Source organism: Melospiza melodia, chromosome 1, assembly GCF_035770615.1.
Source record: "Melospiza melodia melodia isolate bMelMel2 chromosome 1, bMelMel2.pri, whole genome shotgun sequence".
Lineage (NCBI taxonomy): Eukaryota > Metazoa > Chordata > Aves > Passeriformes > Passerellidae > Melospiza > Melospiza melodia.
Genome location: NC_086194.1, coordinates 142,719,947 through 142,744,746, shown reverse-complemented (window position 1 = coordinate 142,744,746; position 24,800 = coordinate 142,719,947). Strand labels below are relative to the sequence as shown.

Sequence of the window (24,800 nt, the reverse complement as noted above, 5' to 3'; positions counted from 1 at the left end):
TGCTAAGCTTTAGCTAGGCAGGCAGTACCAATTTATTGCTTCATATATATCTATTTCAATGTTGCTTACTAATTCTATACATTCTTATGTATGTGTAGTCTATGCATTTATGAGCAACTCCTAAATCCAAACAAAATATGCACTGCTCACTCATAAAGTTTTGAAAGACAATTTGCTTTCTTCACCCCAAATATAACTTCATGCTCTTAAGATCCAAATAAAAGCGTCTAATTTTTAGCTTTTCGTATTTCAAAAATATCCGCCTGCTTCAGCAGCATTCTTTTGCCTTTTACATTACTTGAAACCTTATGGGTAATACATTCTACTTTCCCTTGGAAGAAAGTGACAACACAGAAAATCACTTCTAAACACCAGGGATAAAACTAACTCCCCTTATTTAGATAGTACAGGACTTTAGTCAAGAACAGAGATTCTTACAGTCTAAATCGTAAGTCTGCTGAGGTACTACATTCTTTATTGATTTTGTAAACTGCAGTGCATGCAAAATAGAAAGCAGTAAAATTATTAGCCCATCAGTACTTTCTGTCCTCAGAGGTGATACTGTTACACCAGCATACCAAATTGATTCTGGCATTATTACAAATTAGACTATTTTACTCAACAGTTAAACATCTATACAATTAATTCTTATTTGCATCTTTTCACATATAACCCCTGAATCAGGAATATACCATTTGGCTAATAGTGGAGGAAAATAAAACCCACTACTCAAAATGACACAGCCTCTCCCACTGGGATCACTAAAAAGGCACATAGAAATTATCAGGGGTACTAAAGTGAGGATGAAGCCTAGAAATGGATCCATACTTGAGGTACCTCTCTGCCTGTCTCCCTACCCTCACTCATCTATGCAAGGTAAATTCTTCATCATCCATGATGAGAAGTTGGAATCTCTACAGGAAGCACACACTCGTCTGTGTACCTCTTTTAGTTCTGCATTTTCAGACCTGCCTTCCACACCTAATTCTATAGTCATTAGTAGGGCAATAAAATGACATAAAATGAGCAAAGAGCAATAAAGCAATCATATTCCAGCATGTTTATTTAGTGTGGTCCGTAATGACAGAGACCTTCGCACCCACTGATACCTGGAGCTGCTACTAATTCTCCTGTGCTTCAGATCCATTTTTATTATTACTCTCAAAGTTATGCCCAATGTTTTAAAGCCTGCTTCACATGAACTGTTCAAAAAATAAAAACCCTCACAGAAAGAAAAATCAGTTTTAAGGGAAAAAAGAAAGCTTTGCAAATTCATCCCAAATCTACTTGCATGTGAGTTAGATACAATGAAAAATTTGCATGGGTGCACTGAGGTGCTGAAGCATCTGAATATGTATCTTAGCCTTTGAGTATACTGTCCAAATTAGCTGGAAACATCAAATTGTATTGGGGGGCTGTTGTCATTGGACTTAGACATATGCTTAATGGTAAGAAAGGTATTTAAAATCTAACTACAGGTTTGTGAATCTGATGGCAAATCAGACTTCTCTCTCACCAAAATACTTAACAATCAGTCAAATTAAAGTTGTACTAACTATAGCACACCGTGATTAATGATTAGTGATTAGTACTACAACTCTTTCTATTTCAACCTAAAGTCTGTTGCATTGCTTGTTCTTCTCGTGGTCTCTCCATCTTTAGACTTTTCTAGAAATAATCCCTCTTCTGGTTAGCCTTTTATTAGATTGGTTTTACTGCAGATTACAACAGGGGTTTGTTTCTCTATACTGAGCTCTGGCTATCTGTCATCTTTTGAACTGGAATGAGATGCACAAATGTGGAAGCCTGGCCATAAAGTAGCAACTACTCAGAACACATAAGTGATGTGACCCAGATAACATGTGATATACTGCATTAATATTGTAAGCAAAACATACAACAGATTGTGTTTGGACAAGCAAGTGCATCCAATCTATATGGAAAATGTATATAGATTGCCAAAATTCTAAAAATAGCATGCTCTACTTAGAAAAGTTGGTCAAAAACTACTCAAGTAAAAGTTCTCCTTTTCATTTGAATTTCCAGGTGTCCAAATACTATCCTATAGTGCAAAAACTCAGCTTGCTGAAATAAAAGCACAATAAAAAAGAGCTATGTGTTGAATTATTTCAGTGAGCTATGATCCAAAGTAAAGTACTATGATAAATCACATAATTTTGCTTAAAAGCAGAGGGAAACAAAACATGGACACAGAGAGGATAAAAAAAAAAGAAGAAAAAATAATGGGAGTAAACCAAAACACAAAACAAAGCAGTACCTCTTTCAGGATGATTGAATCTTTCTTAATCCATATTTTACTCTCTGCTACATAATTTTACACTCTTGACAAAGTCAGGCAGTTGGAAGACGGTTGGAAAAACAAACGTAGCTTTTTGTCAACTTTATGCCTCCCTAAATTTAGAAGACATTTCTGAATAAAGAAGCTAAAAATAAATCACAAAACAGTGTCTATAATGTGGTCTGAATCATCCAGCCATAAAAAATATGAAAATATTTTTAATATATTTCAATAGAATTTTCATAACATAAATAATAGCAACAAGCCGACTGGTAACAAGTTATTTGTAGCTGAACTTATACAGATGACCTTTTAAAAAAAACCCTACACTCCCTATATGTGACTTGTTTGCCTACATGTTTAAACTATTCTAAAAACTCATAGTTAAAATGTAGCCAACATGTACTTTACCTAATCTTAATAGCAAAACCTGGCACTGAGGTCTTGGACAAGCAAATATAGTCACATTAATAGTTACAATTTTAGTTTCCAGAATGAAAATCAATACAAATTTATCTGGGTACTGTAAATTACCAAAATATAAAGAAAAATTAATGTCTACATATTTATATTAAAGTTTTATATTCAACAAATGCATATATATATATATATACATATATATAGTGAGAGAGAGAGAGAATGCTTTTGTGTATATAGGGAGTTAAAAGGTTATGCAAATGCATGTATCTAAATACGCACATTTTTAGATAGGGCCCTGTTTCAATGCAATCCCATTATCTTTAAGGAAATGTGCTGATAATTTAGAAGTTGCAACATATGCATTTTATAGCAGGTTTAAAAGTGGAATTTCTAAGAAAAAACTTCCACAATTTTGTAAAAGTTTGCCATATTAATTCTTTAGTCACTATAGAAACATCATCAAAAGGACTTGACAAGAATGGTAACTACTAGGCCAAGACAAAATTTTGATTAATATATATACTTTCTGAAAAAGCATCTGCAAAACAAGGACAGTGAAAAATTAAAAACAATGGATCAAGGTAGTTGTCAAAATGAAGAAAATGTTAGCTAATGTTAGTTATGAAAAAATGTTAATTAAACTTAAAAAAGGTTCTTTAAAACTTTAGCAAATTAGAAATTTTCTATCTCTAACAATAGTTAGATGCAAGACCAAAACCGGGTTCTCATTTACATCCATTTCTTCCAATTCACTGCCTTTTCTCTACTCAGTAGCATTTTAGGTTTAGAGCTGCAGTACAGTGCCTTCCACCTGCCCAACCAGCCAACAAGATTAACCTTTTTTCTTTTTGGGAACTTGTGACCAGTGAGGAGCAGAATTATTAAAAAGCTTTTTTACAATCTCTGTAAGAGATTAATCATGACTCATCTTACAAGTCACTCAAGCCCCTGAAATTTTTCATTTTGCTACCCTTTCATGTCAATCCTCTTATTCCTTACTCTTTGCCGTCTTATTAAGCTTTTATTTTCCTGAGTTAATGAACACAGACTTTTACCTCTCACTCTGACAAGTTCATTGCTGAAACCATTGTTCATCAGAAATGTGTAAAAGAAAATGGCATTAATTCTATGAAAAACGTTAGTAGGTTGGAAAATCAAGCCACTTTTCTTGATTTTCCAACATATCTACATCAAGCTAAACAAATGTGATCACACAATAAACTCGCAATATTTAAATGAATATAGTCATAAAGTACACCATTCAGTAACCAAATCCACAGACAAAATGTGCAAATTATTACAAAGCAGCACTACATCTCAAACAACAGCAACATGTACCATCTTCCAGGCAATACTAAGGGACAAAGGACCCAACTCCTTTAGTCTTAAAAAATTATGTATCATTCAGGACAATTTTTTCAAACAAGATGATGAAGAAAGCTAGCCAGTACTCATAGTAAAAAGTAGAACTATAAAAGACAAATTTGTACTCAGAAATAAACATAAGTCTAGAAATAGTAGCTCACATAAGTCTGAGGACAATTTTCAGATGACAGCTGGAATGCAAGTCTGATAAAAGATAATCAAATTTTAGTTAGACCAAGAAAATAATATTTTCAGAGTTTTTAGACCATAAAAAGGAAACTGCAATTGTTTTATGCCACAAAAATATCCCAATAATTTTAGTGGAAACAGTCTTTTAATTATTAGAAGATGTGGTATAGAAAACATTGAGCAAAGCAGTATCTAGTCTTCAGAAAATTAACTGAGATGAGATGATGGGATGAAATGAAAAAAACAGAAATGAGAAGAAACACTGAGATATACCACTCTGCCAATGTTCCTTTCACAGAGAACATTCTGCCCCCACCAGTTCTAAACACTAAAGGTAGAAAACAAAGACTGTGGAAGGTGGTACAGGACTGCTTACGACTTGTCTTCTCAACAAAATATCAGCAGACAAAACATAAATTAGCAGAAGATCAAATATCCCCACAGAAAGGAGCTGTGGAGACTTTTCAAAAGTATTCAGGCACTTTAAGATATGCAGCTAGGAGTACTCATGGCTCTTGATAATGGCCAGCCTCACCCTGCTGGGAACCAGCAAGCTGAAAAATATCCTCAATTGAAAGAATGAAAAAGAGAAGGGAGAACAGCATTGCTCACATTCAGAAGAGGCTGAATAAGAGCAGGTATCTAGTGCAGCAACTTCTCCAAACCAAAATTTCCTCCTACATACACACACATACACAGCAACAATATTCATTGTACCACCATTCTCAAAAGGAAAGAGAATTAGCAACCACAACTATTTCTAAAGGTTTTTATCACTCTTCCTTTTTGCTGGCAGACAAGATCATCAAGTTTACAAATACTGCATATAATACACAGAACGTATTTCAATACACATCTAATTTCAACTTTTGATGCATGAAAATCTGACCCTAGTCCTAAGTGTTCTTTAGACAGGTGTGATGATTGTTTGTATTTGCAAGAAATAAATGCATTATAAATTTTAATTTAAATATCTCTAAAGTAACTGAAAAAACTAGAATAGTTCTAAATATAACCAGGTATTAATTAAAACCATTCTCCCATCCCCACCCAAAACTGGTTTGCATATATCCAAACTCTATACGATGTTACTATCAGTCATATTCTGATATACTAAAGCAACATGGCCAGCAAAACCTGAGAAAACACATTATACATAGCACTTACATTGCCATGAAATTCTAGATGAGTTAATGATAGATAATGGCCTACAATTCATGTGTGACTTATTTTAGCAAATCTCACTGATACAGCAATTCAAGCACGCTGCATCAAGGCTGGACTAAGTAAAATCAAAGGGGCTTGCAGAAAAATCAGCAGAAATTACAAAACACTTAATGAAAAAGGTAGACATGCTTAGAAGTCCCACAAACGCAGTGCTGTTTGGTTGTTTTAACATGTCTATTTTACCAGGATTTCCAGTGCACAGGTTGTGGAGAAAAGAGCTAAAGTGTCTGTTCAATTCCAAAGAATTGGAATAGTTACAAAATCTTATCTAGTACCATTGTGATGGCTGCCATCTTGACTGACACTAAGGTAAGGTGTATCTTTGCAACCTCTCTTTCAACTTTTTAAGTTGTTTACCAATACCTAAGATGTGGGTATGTGTTAGATGAACTCTGCAGCAGTGGGTCTGCAATAATGACTTTGCAACCTCATTAATCAATTCCTTTCAGTAAGTCCTCATGGATATACCGAACAACAGAAGTCCTAGGAATATCTGTCTGTTTGGACAAATCTATGTGTGACTTCATTAGCAATTTCCTTGCAGTATAACAGCTAACTTTAGCCTAATCCTAGCCCTGCCCTTTGTTTTCTATTAAACAATCATTAATCCAGGAAAAATCTTCCATCTTAACTCATGGTAGCTTTGTTTCCTTACATGCTTTTTTGTGGAAATTTGCCAAAGGCTTCTTGGAACATTAACTATACTGTGACAATGTCTAAAACCACAACCAGAAAGCACTGAAAGGTCCTGAGCCTGACATACCTCAGCCTTACTACATATTGCATTGGGATGAGGTCTGGAAAGGCACTGGCAGCCTTGCTATTCTCTCATTAACCCTGTTGGCAGGAGAAGAGCTATGGTATTTGCTTGCTCTCCCAAGGCAAGGCAGAGACCAGGACACATGGAGTACACACCTCGAGGAGGTTCAATGAGGCACAGGGATGTCAATAACATCTCTATCCTTGCACACAGTGATTCTTATGCAGTGTGCACTGTTGCTGCGAAAATTATTTTTATCAGATTTTTTTTTTCATTGAGCTCAGGCTGTAGTTCCACAGATTTCATCTGCAACCCTCTTTAGAAATAAATTTAAAAAAAAATTTTAAATGTCATATTTTTTACCATTTTCCATGGTCCTTTGATAGGGTGACAGACACAGACTAGTGAGACAGATTAGTAAATACAAACTGTAACAAGATAGCTGAAATAATAATATCTTCAAATACCTTCCTACTTGTGAACAGCCTAAAAGTAAAGCCAACTTCACCACTACTATGTGCAAGAACTCAAAGGGGAAATATTGAACAGCTGAGACCAAAATAATTTAAAATAGGGCAAGAAAACTCCTGGCTCCCTATTTCCTGCTGCCCTTGAGAGGGCTGCCGCGCCACCACAGCAAATCACCTCACTGCTGGTCACAGCAAAGGACCCCCAGCCACCCTGGGCTCATAATGGCAGCTCTCTCACTGCAGCCACTGCCAGACAGACCAGTGATGATGCACGCACCTCAAATAAAACAAATCTGCTCTATGATCAAACAGCCATGCATGCTCACAAGCAACAGATGCTGGAGCACATTCAGTAGAAATGTGGCTGATCAATAAGAAATGTCAGCATTCATTTGCTATGGAAGATTTCTTATTAAATGCTGTATATTATTAAATTTTGGTGTTTTGTTGTGGTTTGGGAAATACTAAAGCAAAGTGAAGTAAAAATATACATGCAAAAGCCCAAACAGATCCTAGAAAACTTGAAACATCTTTTCTCTATTAAAAATATAAATAAAAATTAAGGTGGCACATAATCAGGAAGAAAAGACATTTGAGTGAGATTTTTCTTAAGAAATCTGCAGAGCTAGACTATTTGCACAACAAAATATAGCCATATGGCCTGAAGCATAAACTTTACCATTATTTAGTTTTCTCATCTTCACTCACCTAGTAGAAATACAAATTTGTGCAGCTGCATAGATGCAGAGATCCTATGTGTAATCATATTGCCTGATTATATGCTTTTTTATTAATAAAGACCAAATATAACAATTATCTAAAGCTGAATTACTGGTTTTACTTGATATTACCTTCCCATCCTCTTTAACAAAAAATCTATAGGAACAAGACAAATGTCTTTGCCCTTCTGCTACTGTTTCAGTGTAAACCTAAAGATTCAGGACTGTTTAGAATCAGTTTTTCATAAAATGTATTGAGTTTTAAACAATGTGGTATATTCACACATATAAAGATGGATCCTCTTAAAAAATTTTATCTTTAGGAGCAGTGGGCATTTTTCAATAGTAAAAATGTAGTTTAACTAGATAAACAGACTAAACCAGTTCAAACTACCTTGTTAGCAAGAGCTTGCCTATGAAAAATGTCCATCCAAATCTAACATCAACATGCCATTTTTTGCAGGACCAGACATTATTTTCACCAGCAGAAAATGATCTGTAAGAATGTGTGTAACAGTGCCCTCTGGTGAGAATGTGCCTGAGAATATACTTGCCTTGTAAGGGTAAAGAGATTTTAGTGGCGGGGCTAACAAGCAATCAGATGATTTTGCAAACTGAATTATGGTATTATTTTTCAAAACCAGCAGTGAAGTTATGTATTTTGAGATTGTAATTACTTTTATACTCATTTAAAATGTAAAACATTTATGCTCATTTTTTAAAACACAACCTTGTATGACAAAAGTGACAGTAGCCTTGACTAGGTGAAAATTTATGAGTGCTATAGACAGCATAGCTACTTTTATGGCTGAGAATGCAATAGATCCTAAGCAAACATTGATAAGTCCTCTATTTTTCTGAGAAGTATCCACCCACCAAGTGTCCTGACATTGGAAAGCCCCACAATTTTGATAAGAATAAAGACCAGCTAACTGTAGAAAACAACTGCATTTCTCAACTTAGTCAAAGACATTTGTCAAGTGTTTGTGGGCAAGGGCTGTATCTTCCTTCAGTATTGAACAATGACCACCATATTTTCAATCCTACTAAAATGTGACAATCCTCATGGAATATGTAATATAATAGATATATTCACCCCATAAAATCTATGTATATACACATATCTATGCATATGTATACATATACATAGAAAATTAGGTTAAAATATTGGACAAGCTTGTCACTGAACCAAGGAGGAACATTCTACTTTCAAAAGCTTTAACTGTGGCACACAGCAGAAGATACTTCATTAAAAAATAGTTGATACGCAGTTGAAAATACCATTCTGGTCTAACTTATTACCTGCTACTTGTGATCAAATCAAGAGTAGGTTTACCAGTACTGTCATGGTTCTTTACCAGTACCTCCCAATGATCCTACCTGCTGTCTTTGAAACTACCATGGCAGTTACTTTCAGCCTCCTCTGTGCAACCTGAACTGCAGCAGTGTTCTCCTTTGCTTCTATCAATTCTTTTGCTGCCAAATGAGAAAAGGTTAATAAAAACAAGACTTCCTTCCAGGCACATCAGAGTGTTAATGTTAATTGCTCATTTGGCTAAAGTACACTTCTTGATTTTAAATGATTTCCAGATGAAATACAAACAGCTGAAATCTTACTTTCAAATAAATGACTGTTGCTAAACTGTGATTACTGTAAATAGTAATTATTTGCTGTAAGAGTGACACCTAGTAATCCTTTGTGCTCATCTGAGTTTTCTCTCAGCCATTTAACAGTTCAAATGACCAGAAAGGCAAGAAGACTTAGAAAAAGTACTAAGAGTTATTTGTAACTATGGCGTTTATATTGTATAAAAGAATGAGAATATGAAATTAGTGAAAATATTGCTCTAGTCAACTTCTCCGTCTTGTAGGACAGTCCTTCTTCTCACTCCTATCAAGTATGTCTCATCACCCTCTTGCTCTAACTTTGGTGACTAATTAACTCCATTGTTTTTAAGGAAGGAACTTGGCAGTCCCAGTTAGTTGTTTAACAAATAACCAGATGTCCCCAGAGGACTCAAAGGAGTCACTTATAGCCAAGTTCCATTCGTTCAGGTATAAACATCAAACAAAACCCACCTCAGCAGGTGGCAGCAAAAAGTGTGGGGGGAACAAGACTGGTAAAATGTCATCATCAAATAAAAAAATCTCATTTTACATTATTTCAGTGTTTGGCCTACTATAGATACATGAAATATTGTAGGTCTAAATTAGAATGTACTGTTTGTCAAGTGCATGTATTATCCTTGTCTTATACACCTCCAAACATCCAGCTGTTAAGTTTCCCAACACGGAGGCATTAGCACTTTCAAAGGTTTCAAAGATAATTAGTTTTACACACACACACACAAACATACAAAAAAAAAAAAAAGTTGTATGTTGCAAAAACAACAACAAAACAACAAATTAAAATACTTTCAAAAAGGTAAAAGTTCTTCCTCCTTTGCAAATGGTCACCCTGATAAAATAAAAGAGAATGGAGTAAATTGTTTTTCAAAATCTAACATGACTTTGACAGAAAATTCCACTTGGGGAAAATGAAGCCAATTTATTTTGGCAAAAAAAGTACAGTGAGGGCTGTGTAAATCAGGTCTGCAGTAGAAATATTAACTTTTGTGATCATAATTTAGCAAGTGTTAAAGATCCTAGAGCAAAGGCTGTCCTTTAACAATGGTAGAAAATGGCATTCACCCTTGTGAGTCCAACAAGCAACACAGTAATATATGAAAAAACACAGCAATGGTGCAGATCAGTGCAGGGGTCTGCTCTGAACCTCTGATATTGGGTAAGTCAGAAGTCAGCTTATTAAATTACTGGCTTTTGAACTGTCCCATGATATATTTTTGTATAGTTTATAAATACTTCTCAATTAAAGCAACTAACAGCATAAGATTATCCAGCAGCAAAACAGATGAGTGAAACTACAGTGTAAATTGTCACCGTTTGCTTATGAGGAGAAGTAAGAGCTGGATGCAGCCACATTACACAAGCATTCCTCACTGGTGAAGTAATTGGTAGCTGAAAGTGCTTGGATGAGAAAGTGGCGATTTTGTGCCAGACTGATAATTTTGGTAGAATGAAAAAAATAATTATCCAGAGTAGCTGCAAGTAATACTCCATGGAAATTGAGAAGAAGTAACAGAAACTGAAAAAAAACCAAACAAATATGAAAGTCCACATTTCTGCAGAAAACCTCAGCAAATTGGCAAAAACTGACAAATATGTTACAGACCTTGCACATTCATAGTCAATGAGATTTGACTGCAATGGATTTTTTTTTTCAGGTACTAAAATCAAGAACATCAAAAAGTTGGGAACACTGTCTCACTTAGGGCTTAGCCCTGGCTTGTTCCTCTCACTACAAAGCTCCGCATTCCTACGGTGCAGCAAATTCCCGTGTGTGCCACCAAGGCTGGTGAAAGCTGCTTTCTCTAGGAGCCTTTTTAAAACAGTTAAAGGAAGTTTTCCTAAAATTAACTCCTTATTAATCAAAAGCAAAATAATTCTCTCTCTTACCGCCACATGAGAGAGGAAGAGCTGTTTAACACCCTAGGCTTTTTGAATCCCAACCAGCACATCTTTTTCAGCACTGCGGCATGATGGCAACAAGCCGACTTTATAATTCTATTCACAAAGGTGTATTTCCCATGCCTTAGATCAGTCACAACTTGCCCAAGTATTTCTAAAGGAAGTAAAATAAATATACTATTATTCAAGCTTTTAAAACAAAACAGCAAAACAACTGGCAGAACACACAGATTTTCTTGTGTATTTCAAAATCTCAGGGTGTTCCAACAGCACCATTGCATAGTAAATAAAGGAAAAAGAAACCTACTCTAATCAAATCTATTTATAAGTCCTTTAGATGAATTACACTGACAGAAGATGGACTCTAGTTTGCTTTCTTTTGGATCACACAGATAGTAAAACACAAAGTTACAAGAAAAAGCAGGGTGGTTTTTTTTGTTGTTGTTTCTTTCAAGTTTTTATGGTGTCTAGGTTTTCCATCTCAACTGGCCTTGTTCAAAGTAAATCTAGTTCAGGAAAAAAAAATCCCCACCTCATTTCCCTGAGAACCTAGTTATTTTTATCTACCTCAACAACCAAGCTACTCTACCTTGTCATTTCAATTTTCACATATTTTCTCTTTGTGTATTCGTTCTATGATTCAGTGAAATCTCATCTCTTCAGCCCACTGCCATAAACTACTGTCCGGAACAAAGCTCTCTCAAATTCAATCTCAAACAAAATGAAAGAAAAAAACCACAAATGAGAAAGTGGACCACAACCAATCCTATGGGCCCCATTCTCACAAGGTGTGCGAAGTTATTTTGCTTCATCAAGTAAACCTGAACTACAGGCAGGTGCTATTGCTTCTTTTGTTGCCAAAGGAGAAATTGTTAATAAAAACAAGACCTCCTTCCAGGCACATCAGAGCATCAATGTTAATTGCTTATTTGGCTAAAATACAATTCTTGATTTTAAGTGATTTCCAGATGAAATACAAACAGCTGAAGTTTTCTCGTTCAAATAAAATGGGACAGAGACTATCGCACATTTAGTGAAATTACTGCTGCTAAGCTATAATTACTACAAATAGTAATTATTTGCTTTAAGAGCAACACCATGAAATCCATTTTGCTCATCTGAGTTTTCTCTCAGCCATTTAACAGTTTGAATGACCAGGAAGGCATGAAAAAGCTTTATGCTTACGTTATCTATATCTTAGCACAAAGGACTGCACTGCAGAGGATCTCTCAGCTAAAAGAACTCTTAGAGAGGAACAAATTTATTTTTGTTTCAAAATTCATTGCATTGTTTCTATGACCTATTCATAACTTTGTAATTTCCAAGTCTATGCATTATTTTTCTTCTCTTGATATGACTTCAACATCTTTGAAGAGAATGCAGTATAGTAGCTTCCCCAAGTAAACTGTAATACCTGTAACTCATAGGACTGGATTACGAAGCTTTTCTTTCAAGCACATATCTAGAGAACACCAAAAGTTAAGTATTTATGTAGCAGGTATTTATAAATGGTGGAATTAAACCACTGCATGTGAACTGGTGAGTTAAAAGGACTGAGCAAAGAATCAATTAAGATTCTCTACTGTAGAAAATACTTTGTCATATAGTGATGGCATTAAGTACTTTCTGCAGTCAAGAACAAGCAATTGTCTGTATCCATACTGTTCCATTGTTAAGGTACAAGCTAGGCAAGCCCATAAAACTGCTTCAATCAAGTAACACGCAAAGGGAGATAGAGCACTGAATTTAAAAATTACTGTCACACAATGAAAACATGTTAAATGAAAATGATGGAATTCATTTTACCTTAGATCACAGTAATTTTTAAATTGGTGTAACTTAATTGACTTTAGTTTGGTCAGCAGAACGATCCACAACAGACCGTGCAGAACTGATGCAAATATTCGTACATGCCACATGACAGCAGTGACATGCTAGTAATAGTAATTGATGCTGCTGTTCTGGCATCTCTATGACTATTAAAATAGTTACATTTTGTTAAAAAGTTGTACTTAGAATTCTTTATTCAGCTGCAAATTGGAAACGTTATTAATCAAGTATTTTTTACTTTTTCAGCTTGAGCTTTTCAAAAGTTAGGCTGCAGCGAAAAATTGCCAGCATTTCTTGGTGACTGTTCAAGTCTTGTCTTTGGCTTACCTTTTTCTTATCAGGTTTACACCAAAGTGATTCTGTAAGAGTGCCCTTGATGTAGAATGAGACATTAAAGAATTTGACAAACTGCAATATATTAAAAATGAGCTGCTATCAGGTATACGTATACATGCCTCGTAATCCATTTCTCTCTAATTCCTCAACTCTCCCACTGTCTTTGTAACATAAATCTAATGCTGCTATTTTTGCTCATTTTTCTTGTCTCAATATTTGTTTTTGTCTAAGCAGAGAATCTTTCCCTTGTGGACTCCTACCAAGCTGTTCCTTTATCTTCTCTCCCAGGTCATCACATTAATACTGCAGAAGCCCTAAACCTGAGGTTTTCAGTCACCTATAATCCTAACCACCATACCAGCTACAGTGATGCTTATTTTTAGATACTTTAACACTTACGAGCATACCTCCTTCTCTTTGCCCCTGATTTTCAAGTTCTGTGTTTCTTCTTGGCTTACAACACCGCAGCCTGAGATGTGCCTAAAGCAAGCACCTCTTTCTTTACCCCTTCTCTGTACTCTTTCTCAGCTGATTCCATATTTCATAGTTTCAGTATCAATCCAGTTTTTCTCCTCTGCTTGCAAATTTTTGATTTCTGATTCCAAAAATATCCTCTGTATATAAAAATTCCTTTGCCACAGCCAGAGTGTGCTCTTTTTCTCCAAGGACTTTATGGACAACAGATTACTCAAAATCCCAGACCTAGCAATGGAAATTTTTGCAGACCTTGTGCCTTTTCAAAGACAGTTCCACCTGTAAGTCCAACCATGTCCATTAGCTCCTGTGACTGATGTCAGAACTGTGATCTTCCCAGCCACAGCAACTCCAGGTACTGCAGGTCAGTCACTTCATTTCATCCCTTACAAAGCTGTGGCAGGAGGGAGAGCAGAGCTTTACAGTCCCTCTATACACATTTTCACCAAATTCCTCATCTTGACTTTCATCTGGTTTTAGTTCAGCTATGTCTCTTTCTGCCCTAAAGCCAAGCTCTCCACTCCTAGAGATGTACATACTGGAATATATGCCTTAACACATAGAATAGTATTCCTGCTCCTCACTCAAGAGTAAGTTACAATAACAAGAATAAATTTCCTCCAAGATTAACCCCGTCTCTCTCCAAAGAATTTCCTTGTAGAAATCTACAGTAATGCAATAAGAACATGGTATGCCACATTTTTTATGCTGTGACTGTCCACAGCCAAACTACATTTAATACCCAGGCAGCTCTTCTCCTTGCATCTTTAGCAAAAGTTCATGGGCTACTTGAAAGACAAATAAAAATAAAGAGAAAAAAAGCCAAACAAGCTCCCAAATACATGCACAAGACATATACAATCAGCCTTTGTATGGAAAAAAAATACCTCTACACCCTGTTGTTACTTATTAATACTCGTGTCTGTAAATAACTTGCGCACATTTATTTTCATTCCGTTGCAGCAAGGCAATTCTGATGGAGCTGCACAGCTATACTAAAAATGGGAGAAATATATATAATGGGAAAAGTCAAGATTTAACTTCATAGAGGTTAAAAAATCAAGAATTTTGCTTAAATAAAAATGTACATATTTGTGATACACACAGAAAGTCTGGAATTAATTAATTTGACATAGGTAACAATACAGACAGAATAGGCATCAAGGCTCAATCAACAGGCATCAAGTGGCATGAAAAAATTGCTCAGGGAATACAAAATGAGTGGGATTCTTTCCTTCATTACAACCAACAATGTTTCTTAACATAGCTTCTAATAAATGTTCTACTCAAGAAACAGTCTGCAGTAAGGTTCTCACATATGTGACATCATTCCAAAGTGTTACAAGTGAAGTTCCTACAAACTGAAAAATGTGTCGGTCAAGACCTAGACTACACAAAAAATTTAAATTATTAAAAATTTTATTTTAAATGTAAATAATCATTTAAGGATCAGTTTAAAAAGCCAAAACACACACACACACACACACACACACACACACAAATACATGCTATAGAAATATTTCTTGGTTTTGCCTTTATTTTGTTGGAGACTATTCTTAAAAGATAAACTGAAATATGCAGAGTTTGCTTAATTCAAAATTTCTCAATACTAACTGCATGTAGAAAATAAATATAAATATAAATTTATAAAGTGTATCTCCTTTATAAAAGCAAAAAATTGTTTCATGAAGCAGCTGTTAAATGCTTTGCATTTTTTTTTTCTTACAACTATGTCTACTACAGCTGCATCTGCTTTGGCATTGCAGAACATTTTACCTCTCAATAGAGTAGGTGTCACTGTACTAATAAACAAAGCATGTCTCATTTTTTCCCACATTCATTACATATGAGATTTAAATAATGCCTATCTTTGGGTATTTTTCTGTAAGTCATCATCAGCCCCATCCCATTTCTTAAATTCGGTGTAATTCCCACGGGAATACTCCAAGGAATATGCATAAAAGCTAGTGACTCTTTCTCACACCATAACATTCTCAAGGCACTTCAAACACACTCACTCTGAGTTCTACATAGAAGTCAACAGTATTCTTCTGTCTTGTAAAGTGTCTTTCCTTCCAGGAACTTAACACCTTTCGCTTTAAATGTCAACAGGACTTAAGTAGAGGATCTGTCTTTAAAATAATTCCTGTATTTATTCACATTGACCATCCTCTTTCTAAGGGGTGATTTCACAGAATATTTAGGAATGTATTTCATTGTAGGATGGATTCATTCATTTAGGAATGTATTTTGGTGTGTTTAGTTGCCATGAAAGCAATGTAGCAGATGCAAGAAAAAAGAAAGGTAGCAGTGACATAATACTACCTACAGCACATTGTGTATTATCATTAAGTATCTGATTGAGCACCATTTGAGAATCACTGTTCTGTTCCACTATAAACACAAGCATTTATAGACCAGCAGATATATTTAGTGTCATAAACATCCCCCCTGGTCGGAAAAATTAAATTACATACACTGTTTAATATTAGGTGGCTGGTTTGTTTTCTTTTTCTTTTATTCTTTCTTAAATTACAAGGCTAATGAGGCATACAAAATGATTCTAAATGAATTTAAGAAAGGATGTAAGACTTGCTTTATGGGAAGGTTATTGATTTTCAACAGGAATCTAACTATGTCACATACTAATAAGAGCATTACATGTTTTTTATCAGAGCAAGAAGGCAAGCATCTTTCAGACTTGTATGATTCACAGATACAGAAAATATATGTGTATCTCCAAATCCTGTATCTAAAAATGTAAAGATATACACTATAAGTAACTCCCAGCATTCCCAGCACAAAGATATCCTTGTACGTACACAAGATCCTCTTGCAGCTCTAGTATAACTACACAGACTCTAGAACCAGGATCACCACAAAAAGCCAACACTGGGTCCAAACAAAAATGATGCAGAAATCTTAATTCAGTGATTTTAGGATCGGGACACAGAGAAAGAAGGAAATGTGAGGACGTTTGTGGTCTTTGGCAAACCAGTTCCAAACTCTAAATGGGAAAACACAGAAGCTGAAATAGAGGGAGTCCTGCAAATAGGAGCCACAAGCAAAACATAGATTTTTCTTCACATCTGAAAAAAAATCTTTTGACTCCTCAAGGATTACAGAACATGTTGAATTCTTTACCTAGCTAACAGCAATGGAGTATCTTTGATTTTCCAGCATTACAAACTGCACTTGTGGTGAGCAGATGTACCCTTTGCGGAGAATGCACCACAGAATCCATTTTCTAGTTTTCTAAACCATGTTTCCCAAAGTGTCTGCTTTCTTGTCTGAGGTAGAGCAGAGCTCTTAGGCTGAAAAATACAAATCTATCACTTTGACCTCCTTAAATTACCAGTAAAGGCAGAAAAAGAAGCTGTTTTCATAAGAAATTCCAAGAGCACGCTGCCTTTCTATGTTTGATAAGCAGTTAAGTTCTACACAGCAGCTTCCCTACAACTGTTTAACTGTGTCACTTTGTCCAGCTAATAAAATACTTATGTACCAAGAGAGTTTTTCCTTCATGACCTTCACTATACAGCCAAGGTTTAACAAGAACTTTGTTTGCTTGGACTGCTCACAATGCTACTTTTCATCCTTTTAGAGAAAGCAAGAGCTCTGACCTACAAATTTAAAGCTACAAGATGTGTAAGACCACTGACCAGAAAGAGTTAATACGGTTGCTGCAGTCTCATAGATATTTTCTTCAGGCCATTCAAAGCTGTGCTCATTTTCTACCTGCCAAGGTTTTCGCAATTCATACATGTATCTTAATTTCAGAATAGTCCTTTATGCTCTCTGGAACCACAGAATCTTGGGAATTATCATTGAGAATGTCTTTCATTTTCTGCCCTCTTTCAGCTTCCAATTCATCTTGGGAAATAAATTACTTGACCTACTAGATTAAAATAAGATAAAAACTTCGCTATTAAATTCTGCACTAACAAAACTCATGGTAAAATTTATGTTAACATTTGAATCGGTTTTTCATCCAGAGCATGCAAACTGCTTAACATTTCCTTGCCCTTGAAATATAAGCCTATGAATTGAAAGTTTCCAAGTTTTGCTCCATTATTTAAAAGATCTTTATAGATTTGATACCAGAAAGATTACGTGAGAGGAGTTGCTTGTTCTTCTATTTACCTCTAATCAACATGCTAAACTCGTGAAATGAGTTGTCGTCCATCAATTTTTGAGTGGGCAAATGCCCCCTCCACTATATATCTACTAGTCAGCCTACTTTTTTTAGTAGGAAAAGAAACATATTGTGTTGACCGACTCTTCTCTTCAGCGGTGCCAGCACAGGCGGGCACACACGCAGACCTCAGCTGCGTAAGTTCAACATGAACTTGATCAACACGCGTCCGCCTGTATTTGGCCATTTAAGCAACCATCTCCACTGGGACCAAGCATATGCATTAATGCTGGCACTTTGTTATAGGGACACAACCACCTTTAGGCCAGGTGAGAGCTTAGGTGGAGAGGCAAGTGGTGTTAATGCTTTACACTGCCTTGGTTGTTTCGGCCGAGCCAGAAAATGGAAGCAAAATGCATCAGCCTGCGCCAGGGAACTTGCACGCTTTCTTCTCAACCCTTACATACATGCAAAAAAAGGCATCTGAAGGAAACCTGAAAAATCCAGCTAAAATGGACCTTAAATTAACCCAAAGGCTCAAACCAGCCTTGTGTTCCCTGAAGTACAGAATGCACCCGCATTTTTAAATGTACTACAGATGGTAAAGTCCGATCCACCGGGGCTTTGGATCATACTCCTTTGGTTTTCCTCTGAATGCTAAATGACAATAGCTAAGGAGATACAGACCCTGTAAAGTTGCTTTTGCTTGAGGTATGTTCTTTACATCTTTATTCACTTTAAACTAAAAAAGTCATAATAAACAAAGAAACAAAATCCATTCACAGCCCTAACATATTACACCTGCAACTAGCTTAATGAATTTTGCGTTTTTTCAACTGAACTTCTTCCTGCTACTCTTAAAACTACTTTTTGCTCTTTTGGGGAAATTCCAAACAAAAATTCCTTTTATTTAATTTTTATTTTTGAAGATAATATTTTTTCATTGATGCAATTATCTACTTTTCCATACAAGATTGGGTGTCAGAACCAAACCCTTAAAGGGACTAATTTGTATCACTGTAACTTATGTAGAAGAGCCTGAAATTAGGCATAATTAGATAAACCTCATAATAAACCTAACTTCCTTTCTCTGCATTTTTCCCTCTTACTATCATAGTCAAAGTTATTCATAGTCCTATGATGAAATGTAAAGTTTTACCTTAAATTATGTCTGCCCAAGTTCTTGCACTTCAAAACTGAAGTAAATTAAAAAACATTGTCCCTAAGTTTCCCTAAAACCCTAGTTAAAATTGCAAGTTCAATATTAATATGGTTTGAAGTTCAGATAACTGAAGCTTAGATATTCAGATAAAAAGACAAAAATAAAGGAAAGTTAAAAGCAATAATATAGTGTAAAGCACTCTAAAAGATCACCAGAGACAAGAGGTTTGAAAGACATTACAGCCTCTTTAAAAATGTAAATCTTTTGGAAATGCTTTGGATTTGGAGATCAAAGTCAGAAATATCACTGTTCTTCCAAAAGGCAGGAAATATTACATAAGGATAATATATACCTATTATGTAGATAGTGCCTAGCACCAAAATTAGACCTAGCACTAAAAGCTCTGTATTGCTTTCTCCTTTGTAAGAAAAAGCCTACTTCCATTTTTGTGAGGACAAAAGAGGCAATATAAAGCAAAGGGTAACTGCCCAGAAACCATGTGAAACTCCCCATGCAGCCAGTGTATGGGATTTCTATCCCACCTAATAGGGCCACTGCATGCCTACCACACAGTCCAGCAGAAAATACTGTTTTCAAGTTGTTTAGCAGTTGGGAGTAAGCAGCAATAAGCAGTTGAAGTATTAACAACTTGGTGTACAAAATCCTATCAGTTTCCCAAATAATAATTTTACCCTTGTAACTACAACAGCAGGTACAAGCCAACACCTGTTAGGGACTGAGAGAGAACAGGAATTGAGTATTAATGTGCAATCACAGCATGGTTACCATGTCACCATCTCTTTTCTGTCTAGTGTCTCTGAGTAGTGTCTAGACCTTTGCTGAGGCAATTTTGTCAGCTAGCGTAATGTCAGTCTGGCATTTCCTTACAAAATAAATACATATTATCATCCTGAAGGGCCTAAGACACTTTGGGATATGATTCTAAAAAAGGTGGTATCAATAAGAATCATCTTTCTCATCATAGTCTTCAATTTACAAAGAAAGAAAGAAACAAGCAAACAAACTGTAGCTGCAGAGGTGCAAAAAGTGCTTAAGATATATGATCAACTGGGTCATTGTAGTCAGAAATCTTCAAGCATCTGGACCAGCTCTGATAGTTTCAACTGGTCCCACTCAGTGCTCACTGTTGATACACATCAGCAGTTAGTGAAAATATCTTTATGTAACAAAGAAAAAGGGAAATTCAATCACCATAACTCTCTGCCACTGAGGCCTATTTTGGTTCGCAAGTAACTGGTGACACTGCTACTGTCTCCATCGAGTCCAACCCAGGCTGGTACAGCCTAGCAATCTCAGACAAAAATTACCCTGAAAAAGAGGATTCTCATTGCAACACTCACACAGATGCACCATCAATTGCAAGCTGAGTTGCATTTGTCATTTCATGAAGCCTCTGTCCCCCTCTCCGATCTGAGTCAAATTTTTTATTTAGGCAAAAACAGACACACATCAAGAAATCCTTTTCCATCAGGGAGCTAAATATAAATAAAACCCCCAGAAATCTACAGACAAACTACATGTTAGAAATAGACAGTGGAAACAGTGCTGTTTGTATAGGTCTATTGCAGTTGGATTCCCAGATAAACAGGAGGCAAGGAAAATCCTCACAGCACCTTGTATACCGCTGACTGTAATGTATGTCCTCGTTGCCTGGATACCTCTAGTGAATTACTGAGCAAGGGTGTGAGATTTTCCCTTGATCAGTATTAAATAAAAAAATCCCAACCTCCTGCTCCATAAGAGGCAGAAGATGCACATGGAAGCTTCCCTCGCCTGTGCCAGGTGAATGCCAGAAAGAGACAAATCGAGCCTTGAGAATTTTAAATCTTGTGGGTTGCTGTGCCACGTTATGAACTAGATCTCATACAATTCATCACCCAAGTTGCAGAAAAATAGTTCAAGAACTCAAAATAATGAATTCTGTCATTTCCAATAGAAGTGTGAAGGGAGAATTATGAATGAACCTTTTAAAAACACGTATGTGGAGGGAGATTGCCCTTCTACAAAATGAAAGCAGCAGGCTTCTATTTAAATGGCCCAATCCTGAAAGCGAGACCTTTCATTTTCAATTAACTTAAATTGACAATTGAGAAAGGTTTGAAAATGTTGTTGGAGCCTTTCAGTTTGATAGATCTCAGTTCTGACATTACACACACCATTCTGACCTGATTTTTAAGGTGTGTCATTTTAAAATTGAGAATTTGAAATGAAAAATATTTGATTCAATCAAAGCTGTTGTAAGACATTCAAACATCTTAATCTGTTAGAAATTAATTTTCCTTATTTTCTCATCACGATATGTATATAATGCTTTATTCATTGATATATTAAAACCTAAGAGCCATGCCTTCCTTCAACCTTACATTCTTTTATGTTTCTGCAATACTTTGCGTGAGAAATTAAATTCTATTACAGAATATACTACCATGTACACAGGTAACTATTTACCAGCCAAATAAAACCTTTCTTTATATTCTAAAGCACTTTACATTACAAATCTATTGTACCAGGTAATGTAGTTAGCCAATATGACATACCTCCTACCCACCTGACACAACACAGGCAAATCAAACTGATTTTCAGGCTTAATATTAATTCTCAAACACAGAAGCGGAGGACTTCTGAAGAGCTAAATAACTTCATTAAAAGAAAAAAATTAAAAAACTAAAACAAACAAATCAGGTAATATTTTGAAGCTCACAAGCAATAAGTGGGTCTTTGAAATCACTGAGAAGTGAGGCAGAGAGATCCCTGCATTGAAATAGTCCATTTATCAATTAAGACATGGAGTACGTTGCCTCTGCTATTTGACAGATGTAAAAGCACAATCTGCTCAGCTCAGAACCCCCCTACACCAATAATGCAGTTTTAAATCAGTCATGACTTATTGTTTTTGGTAATAGACTAAATTCCCAAATGAACCAAAAACAAACAAAAAATTAATGTTTTTTTCCATCATATGGGTTGCCATATTGCTAGTTTTGAATTGAATTTTTTTCAGGAAGCATCTTTTAATTAATGACCTGCCAAGAACTGAATTGTTTAAAGTAATGTTTTCTTTCTCATAGCCAGTGGTAATTGATGTACATGCTGCAGGTCTACAGATAACACTGATGACATACTAGACCCCATTTTTCCACACAGGCTTAACAGAAGGGCAACCTCTTACAGTATGGAGTCCATATGCCCATGACATAAGGTCTGCCATGAAGTTTGAAACCGAAGCCATGTCCAGCTTAAGGACTAAGTTCTGTTCTTGCTTTCCTGTAGGATTTGGGAAACTCAGCAGATTCAAACAGGATTTGATTTGGAGATTTAAACCTGGGCAAGCAATACTGGGCCATTATCTTGAGGGAAGGGAGCAGTAAAGACATGCTCATACAAGGACACTTCTGTTGGGGAATTGGCTTAGCGAGAATTTAATTCTGTGCACAAATTAGAAGTAAACACCCTTGGCCATCCAAGGAACTGGCTGTTGCAGCTGGGCCACAAGAAACCCATTTTCCTCATTGTACCTCCATGGTAGGAGGCACTAGGGAGGGCAGGGGTAGCTCCATGCCACCTGAAGCTTTTCCCAGTATGCTGCCTAGGAGTACTTACAATAGCCATCTTGGAAATGCAGACTGGACCTCTGCATTGCTCTACTTTTAAACTTCTGCTGCTAGGCACTAAAATTTTTGGAAGATATATTCTTCTTGTTATATGAGGCAAGTTGCAGAGAAAGTTTCACTTTGTGTTAAGGAAAACCAAAGTTTGCATTCCAGGAAAAGAGTCCAAATGTGTGAGTTGCAAAAATCAAAGGTAACACTGTGAACAAGGTAACAGCATCCTGATCCTGTCTTACACCTATTAGTTTGGGGGTTTTTTAATACGTGTTTGAAGTGAGACTAAGGCAACCTGGTGTCTTTCAGGAAGAGAGAGAGGTACAGGACACAGAGTACTGCACAATGAAAATAGTACTTTCAAATTCTTTTTTACTGTGAATACTTCAGAAGCTGAAGGACAATGAGAAGTGTGAACTGAACTACCACAAAGCATTTTGTCCCTTTTCCCCTTACCATGTGACTATGAAAAAGAAAGAGTGAAACAATTAAATTATAAAAAAAAAGTTCATCATATTTGAAAAACACCTGCATATATATAAATGTTTAATATGCCTCCTATATAACATGTAAGAACTTAAGGAATATGGGAAATGACATAACACTTTATAGTTTTTTAGCACACAAGAGACTCGGGGTTTGAAAGCTGTGTAGCATAGTAAGTCTGGTTCACTAGCTCAGTTTTAATGAAGTCAGCATCAATTAACAGAGATGCTATGTTAAACTACTCCACTTTACGTAATATGGATGAGAAATCTCGGTAAATCAAAGCATGTGCAGCACTTTACAAGGCCTACACAAAGGAAGGTCCAATTTAACAGAGTTGACTATGGAATAGGATTTCATAGTTAAAAATTTATAAAGTCGCTTTATAATACTGATATCATTGTAATCTACTGTCTTCTTTCCAAAATGCTTGACTGTATTGCCTGTTTCAGGGTACAGGAACACATGTTCAACTCACAAGTGTGACATCTGAAAGTTGGCTTTCATCAAAGATACCCTGTAAACAGTGCACCTGCCCTGTAAAAGCTGGATCCACCTGCAAAACTCACCCTTGGATTGCTCTGCTTGTTTCATGTTTCAATTTTTCTCTTTGAATTATTTTTCCTCTGAGTATTTTGGGACTCTTTAACAAGGCATCCAGCACTGGCCAAGTGCTACTACTAGCACATCTCTTTGCTAGCAGTAGCTTTGAATTGAATTAATTCATCTGTTGCACAGGTGACCACGAGGGCGGGGGCAGAGAAATCAATAAGGGAGGCAAAACCAAGAAAGCCTTTTAGAAAATGTTCCTTAACCGGGTGAAAAGCCGTGACTTCTGCCGTTGAGGAGCCACAGATGCCAGCACAGCGCCAGGCAGCCGTGCGGCCGGACGCGGCGCAGGGCAGAGCGGCCGGGCCAGGGACACGCAGACACGGACACGCACACAGGGACACGCACACAGGGACACGCACACACGGACACGCACTCCGGGGGACAGACACACACACACACACACCCCGCCCCGCAGCTGCGCCCAGTGCGGCGCCTTTCCCCGCAACGCCCCTGGAGCCGATAAGAGGGACACGTGACCAGGCGACTTGAGGAAAAAATATAATAATAACTAAGAAAAGAATAGCATAAAATCCCCCCCAACCGGCTGCTGTCCGTTTGGCCGCCAGCTGCACCGCCGCGCACGTCGGCCCCTGCGGCGCGGCGGGCGGCGCGGGGCTGTGTCACTGGGCGGCCGCCGGCCCCCGGGAACTTACCGGCGGGGCCGCCCCGTCCCTCGGCCTCCGACGGCGCGGTCGCAGCTCAGGCCGGCGACATCCCCCGGGCCTCCTGCCTCCCCCGCACCCCCCGGCTCCCCGCGGACGTCCCGGCGCTGGGCTGCGCGACTTGTTTGGTGCGGTGACAACGTCCTCACCATATGCTGAAGCGGGAAAGGAGGAGAAGGAGGAGGAGAGAGAGTATGTGTGAGGGTGAATTAACTTTGCTCAATGGCGACAGGGCAGCAGCCTCAGCCCCAGCATCAGATCGATTTACTAAACAAACTGAAACGTGGGTGGGGACGTTAAACAGTAACCAGCGGCCTCAATGAAAACTGAAAGCTGCTGCTGCCGCCGCCGCCAGCCACTGGCCTGCGCAGCCCGCGCCCCGCCGGCGGGCGGGCTCGCCGCTCCCCTCACGGCCCGGGAGCGGCCGGCGGGAGCTGCGGCGCTGCGACGGGCCTTGGGTCCCAGCCCTGCTGCCCTCGGCCGGCTCCGCGGCAGCGCCCCCG

The 24,800-nt window shown here is 37.3% G+C and overlaps 1 protein-coding gene across 1 annotated transcript in view; it reads right to left on the bottom strand.

Moving 5' to 3' along the window:
• HNF4G (hepatocyte nuclear factor 4 gamma) overlaps nucleotides 1-24,318 on the bottom strand; it is a 60,212-nt gene extending 35,894 nt beyond the window's left edge. Inside the window, exon 1 of the mRNA XM_063170584.1 lies at nucleotides 24,289-24,318. The gene's annotated coding sequence lies outside the window, so the exon portion shown is untranslated. The remainder of the gene's footprint in view (nucleotides 1-24,288) is intronic.
• Nucleotides 24,319-24,800: the final 482 nt, after the last annotated feature.